Raw genomic sequence first — 7,073 nt, forward strand, 5'->3', positions numbered from 1 at the left:
CCCCATAACCCTAGGAGGTGACTGCTGCAATTATACCTGTTCAACAGATGATGTAACTGAGAATCAGAGCTGTAATAAGTAACTTGCACAAAGTCGCACTCTAAGTCCCAAGGCCAGGATGTAAACCTAGGTCTGTATGACTCCAAAGACGGTGAGCTTTTAATCAGTTAACGTCTCCCATTCCAGAAGCCAGCTTCAGACGAGACCTGGAACCTGCTGACAAACACCTCCACCTTACTGCCTCCCTGGATCTCTGCCTCATCCTGCCCTTCCACGATGGGCGTTTTCCCTCTGCTTGCACTGCCCTGAAACTCTAAACCTGTTTGATGTGCTCTGGCTGTTTTGTTCCAGCTTCAAACAAGTGGCTGTATCTGGTTTCTGGGTACCTGGCTGCCCTTTGGAGTGGGGGTGAGTCTGACTACTTCTCCAGGAAGCTTGCCTTCTTCCAGAACAGTGACGTTTGAGTGTGTAGCAGCTGGACATCCTCATTCCTGTCATGCCATCTCCTCCTGCCCTTCCAGGAGTGCCATTTGCTCTTACTTCTGGGGAGCCAGCAGCACCATTTGGAAGGGACAGTACCTCGTCCTCTTATTAGGGCTCTAGTTTGCACCCTGGGGAATGTGAACTTCTAAAGCCCTTGGGAAAGGCAAAACTCCATCAGCACCTGCAATCTTTCAGCATCTCTGACAAATGGAAGCAAATAGATATAAATACATAGATATAAATATAAATATATTCTTGCACAGGTGTGGGCAAATACAGTTTTCAATATTAACAATGCATTACACGGTGACTTATCTATCTGCAGCTGATAAAATATATTTGAAGAAGGAGCTTCTTGGAGTCTTCCAAGTGCTTAGGTGTGAACAACTCTCTTGGGCAGCTGAATGTGTGTGTGCGGAGAATGCTGGAATATGCAGGCCGAGCACTACCAAATGATTTATTAAAAATCACCCTAGACACAAATTTAAAATTGTTAATAAAAAATATGAGCAAAGAAAGGTGATTGGAATATAAACTACTAAGTAAAGTGGGAGAGGACCTAATTTGTATCTGATATGCAGCATTAAAAACTCAATTTGTACATGAATTTTGTAAAGCCCAGAGTTTATTGCAACTGACTGTAAATATATAAAGAAGTATTCATCCTCCGGTGGAAAAAGGTAAAAAGGAGTACTCAGATGGAAGGGTCACTGTGATGCTTGTTCAAAAAGCTGCTCTTTGCTTTTTGATAACAAACAATGGCCAGTTCATTTTCTACATTTTCAGCCAAAAGTACATCTATGTGTCACAGACCTGATAAAAGCCTCTAGTGTCAAGTGGAGTCTATCACTGCCGAGGGCACGAAGGTGACACTGAAGCAGCCAATACTGGCCTTCACTGGCTCCTACTAAAAGTAAGCAGGATGTGTGGGGTGGCTTCAAGGAGCTGAGCACCTCCGATGTTCCCTTCTGTGGTCAAAGGAACTGAATATATTGGGTGGGGGTTTTCCCTCTTCTGCTCTTCCCTGAAAACAACCTCCAAGTAACCACTTGGCAAACCTAGCTATGCCACCTGTCATCATTTTGTCTCTGGCTGGTTTCTCTCTTTCTCTTATCTCAAGGTTGTTTATCATCAGATCCGCTAACACTGGGGATCCTGGAGGATCATTTTCCCTGGCTCAGTGAGCTTCGGGGTTGCTTTCAGCCTACTTTCCTCCACTCCCCTTCTTCCATCCCCAAACCTGCGGTTGGGTGGGCTTGGCAAATGCAAATTCACTTCAGATTGACCTGAACTAAAAAAAGCTGAGAAGAGCTAGCTTCTAACTAAAACTACCTCTATAGGAGCCATAAAAGGATGACAGTGCATTACTGGCTCCTCTGGGAGGTGGATTAGCACAGTATTTTAACAGGTTTGAGGATCAGGCAGACCTGGGTTCTTGTAGGAACTGTACTATTTTAATAGCCAATTGACTCTGTAGAATAATGAGGATTAAATTAGATGGTGTATATGGAGTGTTCAGTACAGTCCCCAGAACAGTGATAATAGTGATTATGATTCTGAAACATGCCACTAAGGGCAGCCCCAGGAAGAATTTGCAGCACTGAACACCTACTGCATGATAAACAAAGCATTCCCTGTTCTCAAGTTCCTCACAGACTACCAGGGGATATCACAGCTATGCATGTGTATCTGAAGCATAAGACTGGTAGTAGCAAGTATTATGTGAGGAGGTCACAGAAGGAGCTGAGAATGGAAGGGAAGGGAAGAGAAAAGAGAAGAGCGCCATTCACCGGAGAAAATGTCATCCAAGAAGCAGACATGGACCTGAGACTTGAAGGATGAATAATTGTCTCAGATACTCTGTGGAAGATCAAGGGATAGACATCATGAATAAAGAGTGAGTAGCATGGTTCTAGACTATATATCATTTATCACTGTCATAGTCCCCCATAGTGTCTGGCACACAGTAGTTGTACAATCAGCATTTGTGGAATGAGTGAAACCAACTGGTAAGGCTTCATGAATGGAGGGAAGAGAACTGCAGGATGTGTATGGTTACTTTGGGTCAAGCAGTGGAGTCATGAGAGGGAGGTGTTTACTCCCCATTTAACCTTGCACCCCCCATGCCCACAGCTCCTTTTCCTCTATCCAGGCATTCAAGTCCTCTGGCCCTCACCAACCAGGGCATTCAAGATATATCTACTGCTAATGTGGCTTTGTTCACTCTGACGCTCTTCAGGACCCTGCTTTTTAAAAAATATAGTAGTCTATATTTTTATAGACTATAAAAATAATGGTCATCAATGGCTTAAATATCACCTTTGTTTCTCAAAGGTCATGGGCTCTTCCCTGGCAATATTTTGTAAGGCTCCATCACATGTTCTGAGGTCAAGGCTATGTCCATATGCTTTAGCATTCTCTGTTTAACAACAATGTCATGGAATTTAAATAACCAGGTCTCTTTGCTCTACCAAATGCCAAATCATGACATTTGTCTGCATTGTTGGTTGCCCCTCTTGTTAACATTGCAGGCCTTTGAAAATGGCCTAGAGAGACCATCTGGCATTCAACATGTTCATTTTACAAAGAAAGAAACTGAGGCTCAAAGAGGAAAAAAGCTATCTGCCCAAAGTCATATATCAAGTCATGGCAGGATAGGAGCTAGTACTCACATATTTCCCCCTCCTTTTTTTGGTTCTTAGATCATGTAATTGGAGCCGCTAACATTTGTTTTATTCTTCTCATTAATTCATACTCTTCTCTCAACCCAATTCTCACCTCCACCATGGAAACATAAGCAGGGAATTTCATCCATACTAAAATGTTAGTGATGCTATCTGACATTTAACTCTCCAGTCTGAGAATCTTAACAGTCCCCAAAGCGTGGCTACTGGGGATGTGGATGATTATTTAAGATCCCCTACTTGCCAACAGGGTTTCAGAACATGCTGCTCTAGAGACATTGAGTGCAGTTAGCACATTTCCACATAACTGGGCTCAAGTTTTAACTGCGAAACTTAATCTCTAAATGACCCTAGGCAAGTTAACTAACTTCTACATGCCTCAGTTTCCTTATTTTTAAAATGGGGATGATGAAAATTTATGCACAGGATTGTCCTCAGAATTAAGTATAATAGTACAATACACGTAAAGAGCTTAAAAGATGGAGAGAAAGCCTCATCTGTACCTGATAGAGATAATTTAGATGATGAGATTTGGATCTTTCAGCTGATGAGATTTAAATGAGATTTTGGATTCTGAGCTGATGCTATAATGAGATGAGACTCTCGGGAACATTGTGAATGTATTTTGCACTTAGAAGGGATGCGGGTCATTGGAGGTCAGAGGACAGACAGTGGTTGGCAAAATTCTAAAATAGTCTTCAATATTCCTGTCTCCTGGTGTATAAGCCTTTCCCTTGAATGTGAGCAGAATCTGTGAAGGTGATGGATGTCACATCCGTATTAGATTATGTTGTATGGTAAAGATGAAGGAACTTAACGGATGTAATGAGATCCCTATTTAGTTTGACTTTGACTTAATCAAGAGAAAGATTATTCTAGGTGGGTCTGAGATATTCAGGTGAGCCTTTTATAGAAGACAGTGGAGATGAGATATAAAAGTCTCTCTCCTGCTGGCCTTGAAGAAGCAAGTTGCAAGGTAATGAATTCTGCCAACAACTACCTATATGCTTGGAAGAGGACTCCAACCCTCAGATGAGACCACAGCCCCAGTGACACTCTGACAGTAGTCTGCGAGACCTTGAGCAAAGGTTCCAGTTAAGCCATTCTATACTCAACTCACAGAACTGTGAGATAATAAATGGATATTGTTTTTAAGCCACTAAGTCTGTGGTAATTTAGAATGTACAGTAACTGTTCAATAAATCAGTTTCCTTCTACCACTTATTTGGATATCTGAGCACTTTACGCTTATTAAATCTGGACTCTATGTCATGGGTTTCTTCCTCTTGTCTCCCATGCTTCTGATCAGGCCTCATCTTCAATGACTTAATTCTTAAGTGCCCCTGGTGTCTGTACACCCAGCCTTGCCCTGTCTGAACTCTACCTGGAGGTCAGAGCATTCCCCTAGTATCTTTGTCCCTGTAGCCACAATTACTCAAGGGGCAGGTGCTACTTACCATTGAAAGACCATTCTCTACATTTTCTGGTTCTTTGGTTGGTAACCTTTGGTGAGACCTCAAAGTCCTTCTGGCTGTCCTAGCACTAAGCAGTTCCAACTGAGTGCCTTGGAGACAAGAGGTCCTCCTCCACTCATTGACTTTCAACTGCCATTGTTGACAGTTTCACAATGGGCCCTTCATGGAGGAATGACAGCTCCTGAGGGTGCTGTCCTATTACTTCAGTGCCTACTCCCTGGTTCCTCACAGTATGTAATTAGTTAACCTCCCCAATGTTCCTCACATTTGTCTCCACGCCAGGCAGGCACAGGACCACACTGCTTGATCTCAGGCTTATGGACAATATCTGGGGCACATCTGTGCATGTACTGGGCCATCCAGGGCTTCCACTTAGTGTCTTTAGGGGCCTGCATGGCCTTGGACCTCAGCTGATGGTTGGGTCTTTTCCATCCAGTGCAGGAAGTGTCACAACCTATGGAGAGTACTGTCTCCTCGGCTGGCCTCGGAGCTCCCCAAGCAGGCTTATGACTGAAAATGAAGAAACTGAGGTTCACTGGGATGAGATGACTTGCTCAAGTGGCTGAGCCAGGTCAGTCAGACTCCAAACTCTAGGGAATTAACAGTTCAACCACTGTAGTATGTAACCTGTTCTCCTGGGTTATGGAAAATTTTGGCTCAGGAATTTGGAGATTTAGTTTCTGGTCCTAACTATGCCATTCATTTAATGTGTACATTTGGGCAAGTCTTGTTTGTTCTTCTGTGAATCTCAATTTTCCCATCAATAAAATGGGGGGAATAAAGGAGACTGCTATGTCAAATGACCTTCTAGGGCATTTCCAGCTCTGCCCTTCAAAGACTTTATAAAATATACATTAGGGCCTCTAGTTTACCTGACTATTTTGGAATATCATGCATTGTCATTGTAACTGCTCAGGGACCCAAGGCCACTATTAATTTTAATTGATAGAATATGGTAATGAGACAATGAAAATTGATTCTTTATGTCAGGTTGTGATGTATCATATCTGTTCAATCAATACATATTTGCTAAAATGCCTGTTCTGCCCAAAACAATGGATTACGTGCTGTGGGGAATTCAGAGAAGTAGGAGAAATATCACCTGCCCTCCTGGAACTCAGTACTAATGAGGGATGTGGGAACCAACTGAAAAATCTATATTCTAAGACAGCAGTGTATAAGAACCATAGGATAAATTATAATGCAATGAGCAGGGGGAGTGGTCAATGCTTTGACTTTAGATGCCAGAGATCTAGATTCTAGACTCACCTCTGAGTCATCCGCTCACTGTGTCACCATTGCAGGACACTTCTCCTCATTGGACCTCACTTTCCTGAACAGTGAGAATTTTCAGTGTTGGCATTAGAAGATTCTATAAGATGAGATAGACAATTTTCGGTAAAAGTGAATGAAAAGGCTTATTGATTTTAGTATTGTATTCCCAGCATCCTTCCTGGGTGGAAGAAGGGTGGATGGAGCAAGTGAGAGTCAAGTTGGGCTTTAATGGATGGAAAGAATATTAGGTAAGAATAAGTGAAAGAACTGCATTGCAGGTCATATAAGCAGCATGAGTATCGGGATGTCAAATGGACCATATGGCTGGAATGAAAGGGTTCCTTTGGGGAGAAACACAATACAAAGTTTGAAAAGAAGACAGGGACAAGACTGTGGAAGACTTTGACTGGCAGGATAAGTAGTTGACTTTTACTTGTACTGAAGCTTTTGGGAACCAAAGAAGGTGTTTTTAGGTTGTTTGTTTGGTTGTCTGGTTGGTTAGTTGGTTTGTTGGTTTTAAATAAGGCAGTAGCATGATGAGAGTCGTATTTAGACAAGGAGGCACTCATGGCTGTCTGGAGTGTTGAATTAAAGAGGCTGAGATTAGAGGCAGAGGCAGCAACAATCCACACGAGAGAATGTGAGAGGCTGTACTAAGGCAGAGGCAGTAGGGGTGAAAATAAAAGAATGGGTTATTTTCAAAAATCACTGTGCAGGGAGACTTAACAGGGTCTGCTGTATGATTAGATATGGGAACTGAGGAAAGGATGAGGCAAAACCAATGCCAGAATTTCTCTCAATGTCACTTGGAAAATGAATATTTCACAAAAAGAAAAAGTCAAGGGAAAAGACAGACTTGAAAGCACAGGCAAGTGTACTTTGAGACTGACTGAATTTGAGGGCTGGCAAGACATCCATACTCAGTAATCCAAAGTGATGAATTGAAGTTCATGAGTGAGGTCACACAGTTACAAGGCAGTGGAGCCAGGATTTGAATCCAGACAGTCTGGCTCTATGCTACCCTTCTATTGATGCCGTAACGAATTACCACAGACAGTGGCTTTACACAATGCTCATGCATTATCTCACAGTTCTGTAGGTCAGAAGTCCAGGCATGCTTAACTGGGTCCACTGCTTAGGGTCTCAGATGGCTGAA

This window comes from Mesoplodon densirostris, chromosome X (genome assembly GCF_025265405.1).
Source record: "Mesoplodon densirostris isolate mMesDen1 chromosome X, mMesDen1 primary haplotype, whole genome shotgun sequence".
NCBI classification, from domain to species: domain Eukaryota; kingdom Metazoa; phylum Chordata; class Mammalia; order Artiodactyla; family Ziphiidae; genus Mesoplodon; species Mesoplodon densirostris.